The sequence below is a fragment of the Ursus americanus genome, chromosome 4 (genome assembly GCF_024610735.1).
Source record: "Ursus americanus isolate L20-20 chromosome 4, mUrsAme1.1.p, whole genome shotgun sequence".
Lineage (NCBI taxonomy): Eukaryota > Metazoa > Chordata > Mammalia > Carnivora > Ursidae > Ursus > Ursus americanus.
The window spans coordinates 15,965,246-15,990,041 of record NC_142130.1 but is presented as its reverse complement, the minus strand read 5'-3'; the positions used below and the strand labels follow the sequence as shown (position 1 = coordinate 15,990,041).

Here is a 24,796-nt window from a genome sequence, read left to right as displayed (position 1 = left end):
CAATGACTTTTGAATGCTGACCTGCAGAAATGGGATAAACCTCACTGCTGCGTTCAGGGGTGCGTGTGTGTGTTGTGTGTATACTGGTGCTGTTTTGTTAAAGAATTTTGCTTATGAGGGATTTCAGCCTGTAGACATATTTTATTGTCATAACTTTTTCTGTGTTAGGTATTGGGCTAATGATGACTTCACTAAATGAGTTGTAGTGTTCCTTTCTATTTTGTAAACAAGTTTATATAGGATATGTATTATTTGTTGCTTACATTTTTGATAGAATTCACAAGTGAAGGAATGTGGGCCTGGAACTTTCTTTGGGGTATTACTTTAATTAATAATTATATTTCATTAAGAGATCCTAGGTTATTCAAATTGTTTTTTTCTTTTATCAGTTTGTTCCCCCCACCAAGGAATTTGCCCATTTCATCAAAATTGTTGAGCCTATTGACATAAATGTTTTTAATATTTCTTTTTATCGTTTTAATATGTATAAGATTACTAGCATCTTTTTTTTTTTCCATTACTGACATTGGCCATTCTGTACTCTCTTTTTATCTTGGTGAACATAAGTAGATTATCAATTTTAACAAACTTCTGAAAGAACCACAGTTAATTAATTGCTTTATTGTTTATCTATTTCACTAATTTATGCTCCTCTCATTTTTATTATTCTACTTACTTCAATTTGAACTTGCTTCTTTTTTTAACTTCTCATGTTGGAAGGACAGATGATTGATTTGTAAACCTTGTTGCTGTTTTTTCCCCCAAACTAAACATATAGAGCTATAAATTTCCCTCTAAGCACTATTTTAACTACCTTCCACGAATTATAATTTTTTGTCATTATCATTCACCTTTGAATATTTTGTATTTTGTTAATTCTTCTTTAACTCATAAGTTTCTTAGGGGTCGATTAATTTCTAAATATTTGAGGCTCTTTTAGATGTCATTTTTTATTGACTTCTACTTTAATTTCACAGTGGTAAGAAAATATATTAGGAATAATTTCAATCTTTGAAGCTGAGACTTTTTAAATGGCTCAGGATATGTCCTACCTATGTTGGTAAATATTCTGTGTGCATTTGTTTAAAAGGAATTAGTATTCTTCAGGTTGTTAGATGCAGTGCTCTATAAATGTCAATTCCATCAAGTTGGTGAATAAAGTTTTTCAAGTTGTTTATGTTCTTACTGATTTTCTCTCAATTAGTTCTATCATTTGCTGAGAGAGGAGTTTTGAAATATCATACTGTAACTGCAGATACATCCTTTTTTCCTTTATTTTCTGTTATATTTGCCCCATTTTGAAACTCTGCTATTAGACTGGGTACACGCACATTTATTCTTCTTGAAGAACTGTTCTTTTTATCATTATGAAATGTTCCTCTCTACCTCTAGTAATACTCCTTTCCCTGAAATCTATTTTCTCTAATATATTACTATAGCTACTGTACCCTTCTTAAAATTAGTATGTGCATGTTCCTTAAAAAAAAAAAAAACTTCTTTATTCTGATAATCTTTGTCCTATAATTGGAGTATTTAGATTACTCACATGCTTGGAAAGTAATTTTATCTATTGACTGTTTAGTTACATCTTTTTGCATTAATTTTAGTGCATGTTCTAGGAACTGCAATATGTATACTTGACTTTTCACCCTACTTAGAATAAATATTGTAATAGTTCTTGAAAAATATATAAACCTTGCAATGTTACAGATCCATTTTCCTCCCCACATTCCCTTATACTATAGTTGTCATAGGCATTACCGCTACACCATTCTATACCCCACACGTTAAAATTTGGATTTAATTAGTCCTAATTATTTTTAGAAATTAAGATAGAAAGAAATAGGCTTCTAAATTTGCCCAGCTATTTACCAGTTTTGACAATCTCAATTCCTTCCTGAAGATCTGAGTTTTCATTTGGTATTACAATTGACCCTGAACAACACGGGAATAAGGGGCGCCAATATCCCTGGGGCAGTGGAAAATCATGTATAAGTTTTGACTCCCCAAAAGCTTAACTACTAATAGCCTACTGTTGATTAGAAGTCATCTGTAACATTAACAGCCCATTAACACATACTTTGTTTACTTCATGTACGCATATTTTGTATCATGTATTAATATACCGTATTCTTACAATAAACTAGAAAAAGAAAATATTAGGAAAATCATAAGTAAGAGAAAATACATTTACAGTACCGTAAAACATCTATATGTAAGCAGTATGCCTAGTGGTCCCCTGGTTCTGCTTTTTGCTTCAACAATATTCAGGTGGAACAGAACCGGAGATTGCCACTTCTTCCAGCCTCCAACCACCCTCCAACATTTTTTCCAGTCGCAACCTTAGAAATAATTTTCTCAGCCATCCCCTACCTCCACCTCCAAGTAGCTCCTTACTGCTAATCAACCGCGAACTCCCAGATTTGTTGGAATTATCGCACGCAGATGGAGGCCGCCATCAACCACCCAGTCGACAGGCATCTACCGGCCCCTTACCCCTACCTCTCTCCCGGCGTCTATTTCCACGGGGCTCTCGGGCCACTTCTAGGAGCTGGCCGAGGAGAAGCAGGAGAGCCGCAAGGGACTGAAGATGCAAAACCAGAGCAGCGGCAGCGTCCTTCTGCAGGACGCCCGGAAGCTGACCCAAGATAAAGAGGTAAAATCCTGAACGCCATGCAAACTCCCGTGCTTCTGCAGAAGAAACAAGCCCTTTTATATCTCCGCGCCCCGGGCTCTGCCTGCGCAGACGCAGTGACTTTCCGGACAACCACTTCCTGGATGAGGAGGTGAAACTCCTCAGGAAGATGGGCGACCACCTGACTAACCGCTGCAGGCTGGCCGGCCGTGAGGCTAGCCTGGGCTGGACGAGTATCTCTTGAAAAGGCTCACCCTCGAGCAAGACTAGGAACCTCCAGAGTCCAGCCGCCTTTGAGGGGCCCCTCTGGCACCCCTGACATCGCCTTGGCACCCCCCTGGTATCATGGCTTCTGCCTCGCCTTTCCCCGCAGCCACGTGGCAACTTTTAAACAACCCTGGAGCCCAAATCAAATGGAAACAAGAAAGCTTTTTGCAGAGCTGGGGAGGAGGGGGTAGAAAGAAAAGAAAAAAACCTGTGATTAAGTAGACCCACGCAGTTCAAACCCGTGTTGTTTAAGGGTCAACTGTATTTTATTTCATAATGAAGAATTTCCTTTATCATTTTTTGTAGTGTAGATCTACTGAGGATAATTTTTAAAAGGTTTCGCCCCCCCTCCCCATGAAAATGTCTTTTTTCCTCTTTCTTTCTTGATAGGTATTTTGTTGGATATAGACTTTGGAGTGGACAGGTAATTTTTGGATTTTTCCCCCTCTTTTAGCGCTTTAAAGATGTTTCCTCACTGTCTTCTGGTCTTTATTTGTCCAATTATTGCTCCCTCTCTAATGTGTCATTTTTCTTTGGCTACTTCGAAATTCTCTCTTTATCTTGGGTTTTTAGAAGTTTGACTGTGAAGTTTCTAGTCATGCTTTTCTTTGTATTTGTCCTGGTTAGGGTCTGCTAGCTTTCTTTAATTTATAAATTATTTCTTTTACAAAATTTGGGATATTTTTAGCCATTATTTCATCAAATATTTTCTCTGTCCTCTTCTCACTCTCTTCTGTTTCTGGAATTTCAGTTCCACTTATTAGTCCTTTGATACTGTTCCAGAGGTCCATGAAGGTCTGTTCTTTACATGTTTTTTTCTCTAGGCTTCAAAACTTGTAATTTCTATTTATCTATTTTCAAGTTCAGTGTCTCTTTACTCTGTCATCTCCTTTTTTACTGATCATCCCATCCAGTGAACATTTTTTTTAGCATATTGTATTTTTCAATTCTACAACTTTCAGTTGGATCTTTTTTATATACTTTTTTTCCCTGCTTAGATGTCCTCTTTCCATTCACTTGAGCATTTTTTAAAACAGCCTGATGTTAATTATAGTAGTGCTTTGAAATCCATGTATGTGAATTCCAAGAGCTGGATCTTCTCAGGGTTTGTCTCCTTTGATTGCTGTTTTATCTTGGAAATGGGTATGTTTTTCTGCATTCTTATTAAATGAGAAAATTGGATTGTGTCTTGGACATTTGAATGTCATATTGTAGAAAATATGGAATCTGGAAATTTCAACTTGGTCTTATACTCCAAACTTTCTTGATAGCATCTCAAACTTTAGATTAGTTTTTTTGGTTTTTTTTTTGTGTGTGTGTGTGTGTGTGTTTGTGGCTTTTTGTTTTTTGTTTTTTGTTTTTTACTTTTTTCCCCCTCCCCCCTTAACTGGCGTCTGTCCCACACATGCATATTTCAGAGAAAAATCAGAGATTTGGGCAGAGTTTACACAAAGTTAGCACTCCCAGTCTCTCACTCTCCTTATCAGAATACATACTTTTTTTTAAGATTTATTTGTTTTTTTATTTTAAAGAGACAGAGAGAGAGTGCCTGCATGAGGGCGAGGGGGAGAGGGAGGGAGAGAATCTCAAGCAGACTCCCCACAGAGCATGGAGCCTGACATGGGGCTCTGTCTCACGACCCTGAAATCATGATCTGAGCCAAAATCAAGAGTTGGATGCCTAACTGACTGAGCCACCCAGAGGCTCCAAAATGCATACTTTCTTTTAAGCAGCTGGAATTTCCCCAGACTCTATCCCTTAGTTCTTCAGTTTAGAAAGTCTGCGCATTAGGGGCGCCTGGGTGGCACAGCAGTTAAGCGTCTGCCTCTGGCTCAGGGCGTGATCCTGGCGTTATGGGATGGAGCCCCACATCAGGCTCCTCCGCTATGAGCCTGCTTCTTCCTCTCCCACTCCCCCTGCTTGTGTTCCCTCTCTCACTGGCTGTCTCTATCCTGTCGAATAAATAAATAAAATCTTTAAAAAAAAAAAAAGAAAGTCTGTGCATTTTACTTAAAATTTAGTCACCCCATGTGTTCCAAATTTCACCTGCTTTCAAGATAAAAGATGTAAAGCCCAGTAAGTCACCCTGTGCTGTTGCCTTTCTCAGATATCTCCTGGCCTCCAGAGTTTGACTGCTTTTGTTACTAGTTCTTCATTGCCTTCAAGCACTGTTTTTGGTTTGTTTTATGTTTGTTTATATAGTATTTTGTCTAGACCTTATAGTGGTTATCTATGAGAGGCTACCATCTTGTAGGAGCTACTCAGCCATTCCAGAAGAGCACCTAGTCTATTTATTTCCATTTAATATAATTTTTGCTGTGATTGGTTTAAACCTGCCATTTTGTTATTTGTTTTCTATTTGTTCTTTGCTATTTTCCTTCTTTTATAGCTTTATTTTGCATTAGTTAAGTATATTTTATTATTCCCATTCACTTCTTAATTGGTATTTCATTATACCTCTCTGTTTTGCTTTGCCTGTTCTGTGTATGTGTGTGTGTGTGTTTTCTCTAGGATTACAACATATATCTTCTACCTTTAATTTTTTGAGGAACCTCTGCACTGTTTTCCATAGCTGCTGCACCCTTTTCCATTCACCAAAAATTTACAAAGATGCCAATTTCTCCACATCCTTTCCAATACTTGTTGTCTTTTTGCTTTTCAGATAATGGCCATCCTGACAGGTATGAAGTGATATCTCATTGTGGCTTTGATTTGCATTTCCCTGATAATTAGTGACATGGAACAATTTTTCCCATACCTGTTGACTATATGCATGTTTTCTTTGGAGAAATGTCTAATTCAAGTTCTTGGCTGATTTTTAAATTGGGTCATTAATTTTTTTGCTAGTGAGTTGTAGGTGTTTCTTATATAATTTGGAGATTAATCCTTTGTTAGATATATGGTTTGCTAATATTTTCTCCCATTCTGTAAGTTGCCTTTCACTCTATTGATTCTTTTCTTTGCTGTGCAGAAGCTTTTTAATTTAATGTGGTGCGTCTATTTTTGCTTTTGTGGCTTATGCCTCTGGTTTCATATTCATGAGATCATTGCTAGAATTCAAACCCAAGTTCAGCCAGACTCCAAGCATTGTGGCCTTATTTGCTATGTGGTATTGCCACCAATTTAAGGAGCAAACTGAAAAAGAAAGTGAAAGTGCCATACCTGTCACCAGGCATGAAGAGAATTCACAGAGGAAAAGATGGAGTGGTTCCAACCAATGGCAGGATATTTCTTTGTATTCAAACATTACGGTGTGGATTGGTTAGAAACCCTGGCATTAGACCCAGATAGACTTCCATCAAATATTTTTGAGACTCAGTTTCTTGATCTGTGAAATAGGGATAAAAAGCAGGGTAATATATTTGTTATTAGAATTAAATTAAGTAATGTATATATAGCTCCTATTAAATAAATAGTAACAATTTTTATTATATGTCTTCATTTGGTCTAACTGCAAAAAAAAGAAAGATAGTGTTCTTCAGGGTAGAGCGGAGAATTATCAAGGCTAGAATGAACATGGCCTTACCTCAAAGACGTTAATCCAAGTAATTTTATTCAGATATTGAAAATAACCCGTTTATTTAAAAGTACTACTTCCAATAAACACTTTTATCTCGTGGTTTTAAACAATATATGCATTTGGGGCGCCTGGGTGGCACAGCGGTTAAGCGTCTGCCTTCGGCTCAGGGCGTGATCCCAGCGTTATAGGATCGAGCCCCACATCAGGCTCTTCCGCTATGAGCCTGCTTCTTCCTCTCCCACTCCCCCTGCTTGTGTTCCCTCTCTCGCTGGCTGTCTCTATCTGTGTCAAATAAATAAATAAAATCTTAAAAAAAAAAAAAAAACAATATATGCATTGGCAGTAAATAGCTGAGTGGTCTCTTCAAACTTGCATAAATTCCAAACCAGATTTTCACTCTCCAAACTAATTGAAAACAAATTCTGAAAAATCATGGAAGGCAAATGGAACTGAAAAATCTGTAAGGATTTAAACAGGCTCTCAGGACCCCTAAGTAACATTAAAAAAACATCCTGAGAATGAATCAAAACAATATAATTGCTTGAGATTGCTGTGCATGTAAATATGGAATCAGTCCCAAAGGACTGGATGGGTAATAAGTATTTCTCTTTTATATGTCTGCTGGCTCTGACCCTGGAAACACTCAGCTGGGAACTGGTGTGTCTGCTCTGATGTCTGGGTGGACTACAGCTGGGCAACATCACCATGCCTGTGCATGAGAAGGAATGATTCCCCCTCCTCCCTCTCAATCCTTCTGACATCTGCTAATGAAGTCCAGAGGACTGACTTTGCAGAGCCCATCCCTCCTGTAGAGAAGGGACATTTGGTGCAATGATGAATGGCCCACACCCAAGCTAAATAGACAAAAAGTGATTAAATGTAAGCCGTTGGAAATTATAGCAGGCATCAGAGTACCTCCTTCCCAGGATTACTCTTATAGGAATACCACCCCACCCATTAGATGTTTGCAAAGCAAACTTTCACCTGTGTTAATTAACAAAATATATGCCTACAAGAATTAGATGGTTGTCCCGTGTATAACTTTCTCTTAAGTAGTGAATTGCCTTTTCTTAAGTACAGTGAAATTAATGTCCTTTTTAACATTTGCTAAATCTGTATGTTTTTTTGTTTAAATACAATGGAGCAATTCAGTAAGGTATTATAAGATTTCATCTAGTGAGGATAAAAGCTAAGGCTGTCTAGAAAGCGTGGCTTAAAATTTCTCGAAGCTGTGTTTACCATTCTGCCTAAATTATGCAGTCAGAGCTTATAAACTATTAGGGCCTTTAGATCTTCAGATTGGAAACATTTTCAGATTTAGAAAAGCTTCATTGTTTGATTTGAACTTTTCAGTTTAAAATAATTAGGGTGGAATGGGAACATAATCCTCTCACTAACATGTTTTTTCCTCAGTGAAGTCTGAGGAATTTAGCATTAAAGATGCAATCTGGAAGAAAAAAAAAGAAAGAAAGAAAAATGAAAAGAGCTTTGTTCCTTTTCACTTAATACCAAATAACAAAATTGCAAAATATAGAACATGATGTTACTGTTACCTTTTATTGGGCTATGTCAATTTCCCCAGGGACAATGCATTGCTGCAAATAACTGTGTGAAACACCTGTGTGTAATATTTGAGGATACTCCTCTTCCAGGCTTTTTCTACACCTGTTCCATGGCAGCTATCGCCCACCTTTGCCTTTATCCAGGTAAAGAAACAAATAAAACAAATTAAACAAACAAAAGAACTATTCCTCTTTGACTTGTATTTTATTTGTTACCTGTTTCACGTCATTGCAATTCTGAATAAAATTAAGTTTTGAGAGGAAAAAGTCCACCTTCGATTTTATATTAAATGTTCATTCTTGAGCTAACCTTAGCTGGCTGTTCTTTGAAACCACAATGAAGTGTTAAAATCATTTAAAAGTGTTATTAATTTAGCAGTTGTACAGCGATGGATTTTTCAGATTGCTCATACATAGATTTCTTTCCTGAAAACGTGCATAGCTTTGTTTCCTTAGCTCTCACTGCCATAATTTCTGTGAAGGATGATATTCTACAGCAGAATTACTGATAACCAAATGAATTGCCATTAGATACTCCATTACGTGGGCAAATGTAGACTTCAGCTGGTCATATTACTTTGTGAAAAGCTGATGTAAATATTTCCAAATAAAATTCTTTTTAGAATATAGGCTTTAGTCTCTTTTAACCACTACCAACCAAGCATAAATTCATTCCAGACTTGTCAACTCAGGTGTGGTTAATATTTCCCGACTAAATGAAAATGAGTTTGAAAGGACAGAACCACAGTTATGCTCAATTCAGGTCATGACTGTCCAAAACAGAGCAGCCTCAGATGGGTGCATCTACCTCTACCCTTGATTTCAATACAGCAGTTCACAGGTAAAAAAGAAGAAAAAGGAAAAGAAAAGAAAGAGCAAAACGCCATTTCATTTCCACTGCATTTCAGTCATTCTTTTTATGAATAGAAAATGTGAAGGTCATTTTACCTCATCCTTACAATTAACAACAATTGCTATAAGTTCAAAGCTATGGGGATATCTGTGAATCTAAGTTTTGCTCAAGGAAATTCTAGCTAGACAAGAGAGAGGAGATGAAACGAATGGGCCTTTCTCATTTAAATTCCTGACTGTGTAAATACTACCACATTATCAGCTCTGAATAATTAACTCCCATCCACTGTGCCAAAAAGTAATGCACTGAATTTGGAATGCATCTTTTCAGTAAATACCCCTGAAAGAAACCACCACAGAAATCATGACAGCTGTCATTGCACTAAACTTTTACTTACTCATTTTCTGAAAACCATCATTAGAATCAAATTAAAATAAAGCTGAGGTTTTCTGAATAAAACTGTCAAAAAAGATAAAAGTTTTTACATTGACAGTAAAGCAAATGATTTTTTCCACTCTGTTGAGGTTGCATGATAGTGCAGTATATCTGAATGACTTATGGTCCATTAATGACAGATTAACAGCTGCAGGAGGGGAGATCTTTCCAAGAATAGTTTTCAAATGAATGAAACTTCAGGCCTAGAGGCAATGGGAAATGCAAAGTGTGGAGAACTGGGGGAGGATGTAGGTGGCCGAGTCTTATAAGATCAGACTTTCATAATTCATTAAAATCACTGAAAATGACAGAGTGTGATCTGAAATGAATTTTCCATATTCACAGGGCGAAGAGGTCACAGTTAATACTAAGTCCTTGAAAATGACTGCAGGAGGTAGAGAGCCAATGAGAGTGTATTTATACAGCATACCTGAAAAAAAAATAAGCCTCGCTAAGACAGAACATGGTGAAGGATTCTACCTACGTCGTTTTGTTCACCGGGATTCCTTTGATATAATGCAACACCAAACACTCCATGCAACCAGACGAAGGTGGGGTTTGGGGTGGGGGTGCAGTGGGGAGTGTCACTACTAGAAAGGTATTTGATGTATAAAATGATTTATTTACAAAGACTAGCTCCACATTCTGGAATGAGAATTATACCACATATATACTTAAATAAAATGACATAAAATAAATTCTAAAAAATAGGACTGTTAGCTTGCTTTTTTTAAGGTGACTTTCTGCATAGCCTAAATTTAATTTTTTTATTACAAAAATAATTCATGCTTTTATAGATCTTACAGAAAACTAGTAAAATAAATGAAGAAAGTAAAAGTCACTTCCCAGTAATATCCATATTTAAATTTTAGTGCATTTTCTTACATCATGTAATGTATTTATAACATAATTTTTTCAATAGAAGTGAAATGATGTTGAATGTGCATCACATTATGTTGGTAACATAGGAGCCAGTTAGCCTTGCTTTGGAAGTCAGTGATCTATGTTGAAGTATATCCGGCAGCCTTTGCAATCTATTATAGCTACTAAACCAACGCATATTTATCTTTGTATCTGGCCAGTCCTGGATTTGTGTGCTCAGTACTCATTAAAGATACTATCAGTAATAGTGATCGTAACATGTATTTTATGTCCTTAAGGATGTAACTCTACCGAAATTCCTAAAGCAAATGTAGAAATTATGCATGACCTCAGTATCTAAAAGTCCAACAAGTACTGTCTTCATCAAGCTTCTGATGTCTTTTTGTCAGCTTCTGTCAATCAACAATAAGATTTACTCTTCAATAAGAAAGAATTTTGACATAGGTCAAACACAACAGTGGAACATGGCCCCACCACCTCCAACAGAAACTAATAATCTTGCTAAAAAAGAATTACGCCACCCTGTAATGAAAATATAATGCATTAGACTAATTATGATGATAGAAATACTACAAAAATGATTAAAATTGTGTCACCCCAATTAAGTATTTTTCTTAGAAGTGATTAATTTATTATAGTAAATCCTTACACTTCCATATTTCTTTAACTCAGAATAAATGATAAAGTCAAAAACTAGGGGTGCCTGGGTGGCTCAGTCCTTGAGCATCTGCCTTTGGCTCAGGGTATGATCCTGGCATTCTGGGATCGAGCCCCACATCAGGCTTCTCTGCTGGGAGCCTGCTTCTTCCTCTCTCACTCCCCCTGCTTGTGTTCCCTCTTTTGCTGGCTGTCTCTCTCTCTGTCAAATAAATAAATAAAATCTTAAAAAAAAAAAAAAACAGTCAAAAACTATATCTCTGATAGAAAAGTTGGAGATAATTTCTTATAAAATTTTTGGCTTTATGATATTGCTTACGTATGAGTACTCAGGCATAAAATCTGTCTCGTTTAAATCAACTATTCAAAAAATAAAGAGGCCTTTCTTTATGCTCTTCAGTCTTGGTGCATTAACTTAAATGCTTACTATAGTTAATTGTTATAATAAATATTTTCATAATCTCTATTTCTACTGCTCTAGTATAACAATTTTTAAAATTTCACTTTCCTGCCCATTTGAAATGCAAAATCTAGAAAAGCTATGTTTATAAGGAAACGAAAATCTAGGGATTCCATTGTTTTAAGTGTTACATTATATGATACATATTTTATCCTGTTTTCACCTAATCCTTAAAATGATAATTTTAATGTATATATAATACTGTATAAAGTAGAAGCACCATAATTAATCATTTCTCTTTTTTAAATACCTAGATTGTTTTAAATGTTTAAATTTGTTTATGTTTTATTGATAAACTTTTTCCCAATCTCAGATTTTTAGCTTTACCCCCACCTTTTTTTTTTTTTTTTTTGGTTTGTTAATATGTGACTCTAGTAACCTATATTCTTACTTTGTTACATTTAGTAATTTCTTTTGATATGAGAAGAGCTTTTAATCCCCTCAAAGTCTTAATTTCTTATACTTAATAAGATTAGTTGAATTATTTTTGTCTTTACTAGGAATTCTTATTTTTCACAAATAATGTTTTCAGGTTCCATCTTCCATGTTTGTTCTTTGGTCTTGCATTTTAGTGTGCTCTTTTGTGCTTATTGATTATCATATTTCTAATAACTACTAAATTCAACAATTATGTCAGTGGTTCAGTTGCTGTTCTCATTATTGCTTGATCTTGCTTAATGTTTGATTAGTTAGGATAGACTAGTTCATGCCACAGTAGCAAATAGCAAAATTCCAGGTGCTTAAAATGACAAAATGTATTCCTTGGCCACTGTCCATGATCGTCTTGGGTTGCCACTGGGGTCCTGTTCGTAGTAGCCACACGGGGACTCAAGGTGATGAATCAGCAAACATTGCCAGTCTGGTGCTAAAGGCAAATGTGCACTTTGCAAGGTATGTCAATTAAACGCTCTAGCCCTGAAATGATGCATATTACTTCTGAGCAGAATCCATTGGTTCACACTAGTTATATAACTCCACCTAACCACAAGGGACTGCAAACAGTCGTACCACATACACAGAAAGGTAGAGGACTGAAAATGTTCGGCGGGTAGCACTAGTGATTGTCCTCTCTCCTTACGCTTTCTTATTGCCATAAGTTCACCTGTATTTTCTAAAAATTTCCCTTTTATGCGAGGAAAGGTATTTTAGGGTATAGAGTTTGGACTACAGTTATCTTCATTCCTTTTGCTTTGTATTTTGTGTTGCGAATGTCTTTTGTATGTTTGTTTGTTTGTTTTTGTTGTGGATGGCTTTATACTTTGTTTGCTCATACTTCCATGTGATTAATTTGCTAATCTTTCAAAAGCAGACCAGATGGAGAATTGCTTTAAAGCATCGTCCTAGCAATCTGACTGTTTTCTGGCTGAGTGAGCCTCTTTGATCTTGAGTTGGAAATTGGGCTTTTTTTTTCCCCCAAGGCTCTTCATATTCCAACAGTTTATTTAATAATTCAGTGTCAGGAGTACGTTTTGACAAAGAGTTAAGGTGTGGAGGAGATTCTCCTCCATCTATAGCAGCTCACTTTACAGTCTTTTGTCCTTCTTCGACCTGGAGTTAAGAAACAGCTCACATGATGGGTTATTTCTATCTGCACCAACACGGGGCTGATACGTTAACACACAGAAATATGCAACTGGGGACAAGAGGTCAATTCAACTGAGAGACTCAGACGACGGCAGAGAGAATTATTTGAATTCAGAACTGGAGACTGGTGCACTTGTCATCACTATCACTGATGTAGGCCATAGGAATTCCTTTTAATAGCTATATAATAAAATGCCTGTGTGTTAGGATTGCTTCCAAAAATGACCTTTATTTAGGCAATTCAAAGGAATTCTTAACAATATTTAGAGAGAGGACATTCCCTTATACTTAAATATGTGAAATTTTAATTATTTTACTTCAAAGAGCTTGAATATCAATTCAACCTTGTGGTTAGAAAGGGACTGAGGTTCAGTGTTAAAAATGGGCTCCTGAGCCATACGAAGTTGGGTTCAAACTTAATTCTGTTACTAATGAACCATGCAGCAGCCTTGGGTGACTAACTCAACTCATTTTTGAAGCTTGGCTTTTCTCATCTGAAAGAAATGGATGATACTATGCCTAACTCTTGGGATTGTTGGGGGGATTAATTTCAAAGCAGTTACCATAGTTCTGGCCAGTTTCAAGCTCAGAGGAAGGAAAACACATAAACAAAGGTAAGAAGATGACAAAACACAGCATGTGTTCCAGGTTGATTGGCACTTTGTGTAAATGAGAGTAGGGCTGCTGCATAGTGTTGTGCAGGTTGTTCACTGCACAAGGGTGCCAGCCCAAAGGGGCAAGTGAGGTTAAAGTCCAGCCCATATTCTGTTCGCACAGCCATCTTCCCTGGCATATGTTCATCTGCCCAGAGGAAGTAACACATTTTTCTTTACATACTATGTGAGCTAAGGGTGATCTTGAATAAGTAAGAACTGTAAGAAATTTGACTAAGTGTATCTGTGACCCTAATCCTAAACAGGGAGGAATAGAGTTCCAGAGGGCACTCACCATTATCTCCTTGATCATCTCCTTTCCCTAAGTCCAGGGCCTCTGAGCCATTTTCATTTGTCGGTTCTAAAAACTAAAAGCAAAAATATGTATTTGTCCCCTGATACATTAAACAGGTCTTGATATTTCAACCATTTTTCCTTCCTTCTGCCAAGCTCCAATCTTTCTTCTGAGCCATGGTTACATCAGTTTGCAGAAAACCAGGTACCCGCAACTCTTTACTTTGTGTTGGTCGTGCTGCTTTGCTTTTCCTGCTAGGAAAAGCTTCACAGACTGAAAGGCATTTTCCATGTTTTGATCTTGATGGTTTAGCTGAGGCTGGTTGGTCGGATGACCAGCTGCCTCAAATCACAGCCTCTCTCCTTTCCCGCCAAGTACATCTCCAAGGAGGAGTGTGGAAAGGAGGAAAAAAGCCGTAAGGAGACAGAATTGTGCAATGGGATGTTGAACGCGGCCCAAGGAAGCGTCCTCAAGTCTCTACTCATCCTTTCATCTCTCTTTCATGTGCCACACGGGGGCAAGTTTCTCAGGAGCAAAGACCCGTGCAATGCTCTCCTTTCCGCTTTGATTGGCACATGTTCTGGAGAGCTGCCCCAGAAGGCTGTGTGGCTGCATCCATTCTGTCACTCATCTTCTAGTCTCTCTTTCCCGTCCTCCAATGTTTTTTTAACCAAGTGGGCAGGAGGAGAGGGGTTTGTATCAGGCAATAAAGGGTTCTAATGAGAATCTATTTCATTGATCCATAAAATAAAACCAGATGATCTCATCTATCTTCTTCATATAATGATTACAATTTATTAAATTTTGAATATGTTCCAGGTGCTTTACATACATTATCTTTAATCCTTATCACAACACTGTGAGACAGTTATTTTTATCTCTGTTGTATGATAAGAACAACGTCAGTGAGAAAAGTTAATTAACTTATTCAAATATAAGAGCTAATAAGGAATAGGGTTAGGATAAATCCCAGCACTATCTGACTCTGTAGACCATGTTCTTTTTGTTTCTTTTTTTCATTAGTGTCTCTAAAATTATTTTTTAAATGACAGTGTAATGCATACATATATTCTCACTGGGTACAGTCCATACAATTTGAAGTATAAGCAGTAAATGTGAAAATTGCTTTCACATCACTTCTTTCACCCAGTATCCAGTCCTGGTAAATTCCCCAGTGGGGACCAGTTTTCAGAATCTTTAAATACATTTATATATATATATATATATATATATATATATATATATATATATATATATATTCCATATACATATTTAAAACAAATCCATGTTTTGTTCTATAAGTTGTTTTTTAATGCAATATAAAAACCATCTTTTAACACCAGTACATTCAGACCCACTCCTTTTTGTAGTAGTTGAATAATATTTAAATTTGTATTTGCCATCTCATTCTGTTTTCTCTTTAACCCAGCTTTCTGCAACTTAGTTATTCCAGACCCCTACTTTTTATATAAATAAACAGACTGAAAAGAGTATTTGGAGGATGATATTTCTAATTGCAAAGAATTCCGATATTTTTCATACTAGTTTATCTTTGTTTTGTGGATAAACATGAAATTACTGGAAAATCATAATAATAATAATAATAAGGAAATTTCCTTCTAACTGTTACACCGATATGATTACATGGCATCAGTTTTTCTGTTTGGTTCAATATGGTGCTTTTCTTCACAATGTGGATTTTCCTCAAAGATCTGCTTTTCCTGGCTATTTGGCATTTTGGCCCATCCCTCATTTTTCCTCTACATTATGCTGCTACAGTTCATTTTACAGCTGAAGAAGCCAAGAACCAGAGAGAATAAATGACAGCCAAAGGCATGGAGATGTTTAGTGCTAGAACCAGAAATGAATCTGATCTATGTGCTGGCTCCTGTCTCCATACCCTTCCTACGACATAGCACATTATTCATGGGGAAGTCTTATGTAGATGTTCTAGCTTCTTTGTAAATCTATCCTCCTTTCTCTTCACACTTCATATCCTATTTCCAGTCACATTTGTTTAGCTGAAAAAGTCTGACATGCTTTGTGTCCTCGGCAGAGAACTCGGAAGAAAGCTTATTTATCCTTGTATTTTATTTTGAATAACTTCTGGAAGAATCTGGTATCTGGATATGTCAATAAATTCCAGTTAATAGAAAGTTAGATTATTATGAGACCTTAGAAAAAATCTAACCCAACTCCTTATTTTATAAATTCATTTAAAAATACATACTGTGAATCCACTTACTATACATCCTCGTAAGTGCTGATGTGTGTTAACGTCTATTTGTATAGGACATCTGGGAAACTGGGGCCAAGAAAGACCAATTCACTTGAAAAAAATCTCATGTGAATAGTTAATAGAACTGGAGGCCACGTCCCCTGACTTACAGTCCAGTGCTAAACACCCATGTGACTTGCCAGGGTACTATGCTCTTTATTCTGTGTAGTAATAAAATATAAGCTCGTCCGACCTACTTATAGTATGTGCTGAGCTTCATTCATTATCCTTGTGGCTTATAGAAAAAGACGGTACTACTAGTGACATGTATAATGCATTTATTCCTTTTAAAACTTAAGTTTTTTATACAGTTGGTTTTCAAATTTCTAATCGCAGATAAATAGCAACATAGTTGCAGATAGTTCCAGTGGCCTTGATTGATTTGCAGCTTTCTCTCTCTCACTCTCTCTTTTCCTTTCTCATACAAAAATAATTCTTGAGGTCACATTATGTGTTCCTGAAACTAGCATTTGTATTCAAGTTCAGTAAATCTTACTGTCAACATTTTGTGACCGTTTCTGTTGAATTCTGTTGAATGCTTGATGTTGCATTACAATCCTTAACATACAAATGTGTTCTAGCTGGGCTGTTCAAGGATATTGTTGTTTTGTATTCAAAGGGTAGAATATTTTAGTGCATTACCGGACACCTTGATCTCTTGCTCAGGGGCACCATTTACTAACCATGAATCTTCATTAGCATGGCGGACAAGTCAATGTAATGGAAAGGGAACTGGATTTGCCATGAGATGGCTTGGGTCCACATACCCTACTATTCTTGGCTTTCTTAAATTCTTGGCTTTCTTAAGTTCTTGGCTCATGCCCCTTAAAAATGGGGCAATAATATCCATTTCCTCAGGGTTGTTTTAAGATTCAATCGAAATAGTGCATGTGAAAACACCTTGGCACATAGAAGGAGCTTAATAAAGCTAATTTCCTTTCCAGTTTACTTAATGTTTGCTACTTTCAAAACCATTCCTTCCCAATAATGTAATAAGTGGCTTTGACAGTGGTAACAGAGCCATACACAGCGTTCATGCTCTTTCCCTAAGACCAGCTTTCTTCATTAGTATCTGAGCCCAGCAAATCAAAATCCTTTCTAAAATCTTCTAAGTGACTTCAAAATCCCTGTGTGCATTAGTCTGGATCATTTGAATGTATCCTGCACATTTAATTAAACCTGTTATTTCTGGAAACAAAAACAAAACATTTCGGAAGAAATAGCTGAGAGGAACTGTGCTTTTCCAGTAGTGCAACACGTGAATAGTTTAAGGAATCTTTTAAAGCTGTGCTTTATTTTAATTGATTTCTGAATCAACTCCTTTTCTGACTGTGCCTTTATTTTCTTCACCTACCATTGCCTTTTGCCACTTCTCTTTGAGGATATCCGTTATCCTTAAAAAAGGGACTAGATGGGAATTAATTTGCTTCTGACCATATCCATTTATCCACTTGACGATCACTGTGGCAAACTATGAAAAATGTGCTAGTTTTGAAAAATGACAGAGCTCCCAGGATTGAAAAGGTGCTTATCCTCTCACAGGAATCTATTTGTTCTGTTATTCTTGGCAGCTAGAGCTGGAATCTTCAAAAGGAGATGCAGATTCTATTTTTCTTTATCTTTCCTACCCTGAAAATTATGTCTTGCTTCTGCATTGGGAAGGCTTCGGATCAAAAGTCCTTTCCTATTTGCACTGCAAATAAAAAACACAACCCCATTGTGAATTGCGTTAACACCTTTTCAACAATCTAAACCTCATGAGGAAAGATATGCTGACTATTCTGTGTACACTCTAAGTGCTGTGCACAGGTGTGTTTATAAGGAGGCTGTGTGTTTGATCTCTTCCATTCCTTAGTCCTTCCCTAAGCATTATTATCAACATGTAGAAAATGGAATCTGTCTAATCTTTTCCAACTGAGTTAAATCCACCAGATGTATTTCACTTTGAATTTCAATTGGACCAGAACCTTTGTCTTAGTAATAAAAAGTTAGCCACTTACATTTCTATCCTCTTGTGTTACTTTCTTCATGATCCAGGATGATGCCTTTGTTTCATTCTGGACAAATTCAATGCCAAATGCTCCTGTTCTTCAAACCCATGGCTGCCTAAATATCAGTAGACACAAGTCCATTTCCCCTAAGAGTCCCTCATGCTCCTTCCTGTGGTGACATAAGTCCTGTGGAAACCTCCTACATGGTTGGGGAGAGGGAAGAATAAGGAAATGAAGGGGTAATGCTAGAGCATTCACGTTAGACTTAGCTCTATTACAAAAATGGCCTTTCATTATCTTTTATTATCTTAGAACTAAGCCGGAGGTAGATATGGTTTCAAGGTCACAATACCATGTTTTGACTACTTCTTGACAAGTCCTGCCTATAGGGTCTATCTTCTCTCATTAGAATGTGAGCCTTTTGGGGCGCCTGGGTGGCACAGCGGTTAAAGCGTCTGCCTTCGGCTCAGGGCGTGATCCCGGCGTTCCGGGTTCGAGCCCCACGTCAGGCTCCTCCTCTATGAGCCTGCTTCTTCCTCTCCCACTCCCCCTGCTTGTGTTCCCTCTCTCACTGGCTGTCTCTATCTCTGTCAAATAAATAAATAAATAAATCTTTAAAAAAAAAAAAAAAAAAAAAAAAAAGAATGTGAGCCTTTTGTCATCCATTACTATCAACTTCAAGAGGTTCGGAAAAATTCCATTAACATTTTCTATGTCATGCATAACTCTGATAAAATAAAAACTAAACTTAAGAGATAAAATCTATAAAGAATAAAAAACAATGATGGTAGACTTTGGTAGAAATTTCCATTGTGGCACAACTATGAGACTGACTCCAGAGTATTTTTCCCTTTTGCTTTGATTAAAAGTGCAATTTCACATGAAATAGTGTGATATTTCATCTCCCGTTTCCAGGGAGGCTCTCTGGAGACGGTCATTAACCAGTGTGGTCAGGCGAACCAGCAGCTTCCCTGATTGGTTTCCCCTGCTGTGCCGTATAGACAAAACCTCAATCATAGGACATTCCATAGAGCTTGAGTGTCCATTCTCCAACTGTGCTACCTAGAGAACTGTCAAGTGTCTGTAAATATTTTGCAGTTCCATAGGAAAAGTTGTTAGCCTTCCGAAAACCAGCAGAGTGAGATTGCGCCTGCATCTAGCCCTGGTTCTTGGTGGATTTGGTTTGCTGGTTCACTTTCGGTCATGTCACCACTTTGCTGCATCCCATATCTGTACCTCCTTCTTATCTCTTTGTGTGGTTTATGCTAAAGAGTATTTTTCTCCTGACACTTTACCTTTTCCCTAAAATGTGCAGAAAATCACTGATTATCCTTGATTGATTCATTCATGATCTTAGTTGGGACTAAAAGGCCAGGCACTGGACAGGAGAAATAAGCTTGAATATACAACAGGGAATGGGGGAGAGAGCCCATGTGCTGCTTCTCACAGTTTTCGGGGTTGATCATCCCCATTTTACGTTCCCCCTCCCCTCCTTAGTTCCCATCGCTAAAGTGAAAAATGAACCGGGTCATCATTACATTAACTCCAGGTTCACTTGGATCCTCTTGCCATTTTAACATGTTTTGTCCCATTTTCTCTCCCAGATGGCAGGTTTCTGTCCTCTGAGAAGAATGACTAGCAACTTCAGAGCCTTCAAGTGTGCCTCCAACGAGTAGAGCTATCTCTAAACACATTGTTTGTTTTGAACAAACCTTCTGTTCTGGTTCTATTTGATTAACAAGAATAATCAAACATCTAAATAAAAATCATTGTCTGTTACCACTGGAGAGTGTCCAACTAGTCACAGACAGCTTGGAAGGCTGGCAAAAGGCAAGATGCATTGTGCTGGGGGACATCCAGGCCAGTATGGAGGGACCTGTGTGCCATCTGCCCCCACCCCTTCTGCTCAGATCCCAGTCCAATCATTTTAATCTCATTAGAGCAAGGTTCTTATAAAGCCAAGAGATGGGATTCAGCTGTAGCTCCCAATTTTGCAAACTACACAAAGCCTCACACCGAGAAAGCCAGCTTCTTGAAACACCTTGGATAACCTCCTGGCTCACAGGCACACCGGTGCCTCCCAGTACTGCATATCTGTAAAGGGCTGAGTACCATTTCTCTGTGTTTTACTTTTCCACGCCGCGAGAGAAGTTGAAACCTTTCAAGTCATAATGTGTATGTGCCCCATGCACAGTGCTGGGAGATACTATGTGCTAATTGTTTGTTGCTTTAGAGCAAAGCAAGCCCGCTGAGAAGCCGGCTCTTTTATGATATTTGTAGAGTTGCATTTCCCAAGAAGCAAAGTTCAACAGGAAAAAAAAAAAAAAAAAAACCACAAACCTGATCTGAAACCCTTTCTTCACAAAATAAGAAACATTTCTGACAACCTATTTAATGACAACATTCAACTGTTTCTTTTCCATCTTTATTTCCCCTCTAAGGTTCAGCTTATTGGCTCATTATGCTCGAGGAACATGAAGGATGACGAGGACATGGAATTCTGGCTCAGCAGTTTGGGAACCCAGCCCCCACTGGCTCAGCCTTCCTCCCCTCCTCCTCTCTCTCTGCTCTCCCTTCCTCCCCCAGCTCTCCCGCCTCCCGCTGTAGATCTCTTTCTGCTGCCTGGCAACGGCTCCACAGGCAATGTCACACAGGATTGCTTATTACAGCTTCAGAGAAATAAACAGGACGGGGAAAATTCGTGCTGTTACATTAGAACAGTTATGTACAAATGTACCAAAGCCACGTAATTCCAGGAGTGATATTATTGTAGAATTTTGCACCATGGTGCCTAGGTCTACCCTTAACGTGGGGAGAGAGAAGGTGAGGGGGAAATAAAAAGAGAAGTTTTACATGGCTTTTAGCCAGCAGTGTATTAAATATATCCATTCTGTTGGCATAGACCTCACATAGAACTATTTCTGGGCTTTAAGGACTGTAGCAAGATATTTTGCAGTTGTCACTTGAAAAGTGCAATGTGCATATGAAGAGCACAGTTATGCTGCTTATCATTATAATCTTGACTTTTAAAATGATTGCAGAGGTGGCTTTAGCAAGACTTAAGGGTATCTCGTCTAGTATCTGTGAAGTGAGGCGGGACCTGTGTTCTCTTCAATATAGTTTATTTGCTAATATGAGGGTCTTTTGTTCTTTTAAACGTTCACTGATTCATTGCTTCCAGCAACTGGCAGGGATTGAGCACATTCTTTGTACCCAACACTGGACAGGATGGTGAGCAGAAGGGCCCCCGGTGGTCCTCCCGGGGATCACACTATCCCAGGGAGGACTGACAATTAGGCAAATCACTGCAATAAATTCTGCTAAAGGATAAAAGGCAAGAGGGGATAAAAAATGGAAAAGTCTGCTCCATTTTCCACTCAGGATCCTTTGCCTCCCTGCGACAGGAATAGCTCTGTACCAGGATTTCCTCCTGTGTCCTATCTATCTAGCCAGGCGATGGAAGGAAACAGGTTTCTTCCCCGCTCAGTTTCCTGAGCCTGATATCCAAACAGCATAAACACCATTTGAAGCGTATCTTATCTAGAAATCTGAACTCACCTTTAACTTGATTGTCAAATCCTTTCATGTTCCAGGTCCCTATCCTCTGGCCGGAAAACAGGGAGTGAGATTGGCCTATTTGCTAGGACAAGTTCACTGTAAATCTAACGAAGATCTCATCCTTCTCTCGCTTCTCTTGCCCACAAAGCAGTCTTTTTTTTTTTTTTTTTTTTTGACAGAGAGAGACAGCCAGTGAGAGAGGGAACACAAGCAGGGGGAGTGGGAGAGGAAGAAGCAGGCTCATAGCGGAGAAGCCTGATGTGGGGCTCCATCCCATAACACCGGGATCACGCCCTGAGCCGAAGGCAGACGCTTAACCGCTGTGCCACCCAGGCGCCCCCACAAATCAGTCTTAAAGGCATGGGTCTCCCCAGTGCAAACCACAGTATCTGAGAGAGTGCAGGGAACCCTAGGCACAGTGGGGTAGTATCATATGCTGATAGGGTAGGACAGTGGTGGTGTCAGGGTTTCTAGAAGGGCTACTCGTTGGCAATTGGCAGGTGTCCAAGATATAGGTAAGAAAAGTCAGTGTAGGATCATAGGTATGATATTGGAATCGGTGACCACTACCAAGGAAAATTACTAACAAGAACTAGGCAGAAGTTTCAAGTAACCAAAGTTTGACAGCTGGAGTTCTGGACTAGGCTCACTTTTCAGGGAGTGGGAGTGGGACAGAGAAGGAATAAGCAGTCAGACTTCCAGGAGGGCAGACTGGTCAAACACTGATGGGGAAGATGGGAGGCCTCAGCCTGATGTCAATACTGCCAACCAGACCAGAATATTCACCACCAAGACCAACGGGTACAGTCTCAGCACCTCTATTTGTAGCCCCTCCTCGCTTCTAGAATTCCAGTTTGGTAGCGGGGTGGGACTTCTCCTGGAGCTTCTGGTACCCCCAACTTGTGGGGTAGGGAGGAGGGGAAGCGCTGGGGAGAGGGGAAGCAAGGCTGGACTGCTAGCATTGACTCCAGGCAGTTTGTTCAAGGCACAGGCTTCGTTTAGACAGACCTACCTTTGAATTCCCAGTTCTGAGCCTCAGTTCCTTCATCTGTAAGCTTCCAATGAATGTCAGTAATAACCATTTGATTAAAATTGCTATTACACTTCAAAGGACCCAAAAGAGGTGCTCAGGACATTTTCGCTATAAAATGAAAGAAAAATAAGAAACAATAGAATTAATCCCTCAGAATGTATGGGAATGGGAAATGATGACGTGTGGTATTAATGACATTAAGATGGCATACTGGCGAGAACTGAAATCGCAGAATGTATGTCAAATTCAAAAACTGTCCTTCTGGGATCCCCGGCCTACCTCCCAGTTTGCGTAGCACATCACAGTAAGTGTGCGAGGTGCAAAAAATGTCCACGACCTTGTCTCACTGGCTAAAACTCTTATCCAGTTGCCTCCCACTCTGAGCGACCTGGGAATTGAAGGGTTAGCGGAGGGCTTGCTGACTACTTTGTATTGTCACAGCGTGTTCCTGGTGCACTCTCTGTGGGGGGCAGAACTCTGTCTGTTCACATTGTTATCGCCTGGGCAAGTTTAACCTGCCCCAGGCAGTTTCTGAAGAGCTTGGGTCCCATTTAGGAAAGAAAACCTCTGCTCCCATTCTAGGCTTTGTTCTTCCTCCTGTTATTGTCTTCCTGGTCTTCTGGTTTCTTTGTCTCTGTCTCTGTTTCCTTACGTATCCTCTCCATGTGGTCTTGCAATGGAACGTCCAGAAGTTTTTGCTTTCAACTTACTCGTCACCTGGGCTTCCTGATGGTTGACAGATATCTCCCACGACTGAGCTGTGCTCTTTGGGAACCCAACACCGGCACCTAAGTGACAACATTTGTTTCTCCATTAGAGGTAAATCAGATAGGTATGTATCTATTTTTCTCAAAATTATGAAAGAAATTACAAAACCCACGGCCCAGTATTTCTGAAAGCCGTTCAAGCAGCAGCTATGTCAACATCACCTGGGGGTTTATTAACAAATCAAGATTTAGAAGTGAAACCAGATTTACCATAAAGTTAGCTCGCCTCGCTGAGTATTTTGAACATTAAAGTTTAAGCCTCATTGCCATAATCGTTTAGAGATTCGGACACAAAACTTTCAGGTGACTAAGTGACAATATAAATCCAAATTTTCAGCAATAACAACAGTTTTTTGTTTCGTTTTGTTTTGTTTTGTTTCTTGCTGCTGTTTTAATCGTATCTACCCAGATTTGTAGGGTGGGTTTCTCTGTAAGAGTGTAGCTATCTTCTTTTTTAAATTAGTGGACCACTGATATCAAAACAAACAGATGAACAAATAGCATAATTCATAAAGAACCAAACAAGTCACAGGATGACTTAGATGATCTTATTTACCCAGGACTTCTGAACGAGACAGGAAAAGTCCCTGTCCCCACTGAGCTTCCATTCTCGTAGAGGAGGCAGGTGATGGACTGCTTAAAAAAATAAATATTTCCAAGCAATAATGATGCCGTGAAGAAAAGTAAAGCAGCACATGGAGTTTGAGTTTAACCAGACTGGAGACATAGGGCAGAGCAGTTTCAAAGGGGGAGGGAGCAGGAGAAACTTCTCTGAGATGGTATTGCAGGAAGGACCTGAATGATGTAAAGGAGAAGCCTTGTTCCGGGCAAAGAAAGAAGCAAGTATTGGGCCACAAGGCCGGGTTGGCCTTTGTGTGTTTGGAGCAAGCAGGCCAGAGTGGCTGCAACGGCGTAAGTGAAGGGAAAGTGGCGGCAGATGAGGCCAGGGAGGCCATGCCGGGCTTCGTAAGCTCTTGTCAGGAAGCTGTATTTTCCTTGACTTCTAATGGGAAGCGATTTTAGAGTTTCGACCAGCAAGATACATCATCTTACGTGCATATTTATGTTTTTAAATCATTCAGTTGTATAGACTGTCGAGGGGAAAGACTGAAGCTAGAAAGCAGCCTAGGGGTTACTTCAGTAGTTTATGGGAAGAGAAGATGGTAGCTTGGGTGAGGGTCCTGTCAGTGAAGACGGAAGGGAACAACTTCTTGTTATATTTTGGAGAAAGAGACAGTCGCACTTTACTGTATATGGAAAAGGAAGGAAATAAAGGAACCAAGGATGCCCCATATGATATTGGCTTGACCAACCAACCAAATGGTAGCACATTTTATTAAAATGGGAAGTCTAGAGGAAGTGTAGT

At 38.7% G+C, this 24,796-nt stretch overlaps 1 long non-coding RNA gene across 1 annotated transcript; it reads right to left on the bottom strand.

Moving 5' to 3' along the window:
• Positions 1-18,087: 18,087 nt before the first annotated feature.
• Positions 18,088-23,539, bottom strand: LOC123786468 (uncharacterized). The gene is made up of 3 exons (XR_006777969.2): positions 23,374-23,539; positions 22,643-22,771; positions 18,088-18,271 (listed from the first exon to the last, which is right to left on the bottom strand). It is a non-coding gene; the product is annotated as an uncharacterized LOC123786468 (long non-coding RNA).
• Positions 23,540-24,796: the final 1,257 nt, after the last annotated feature.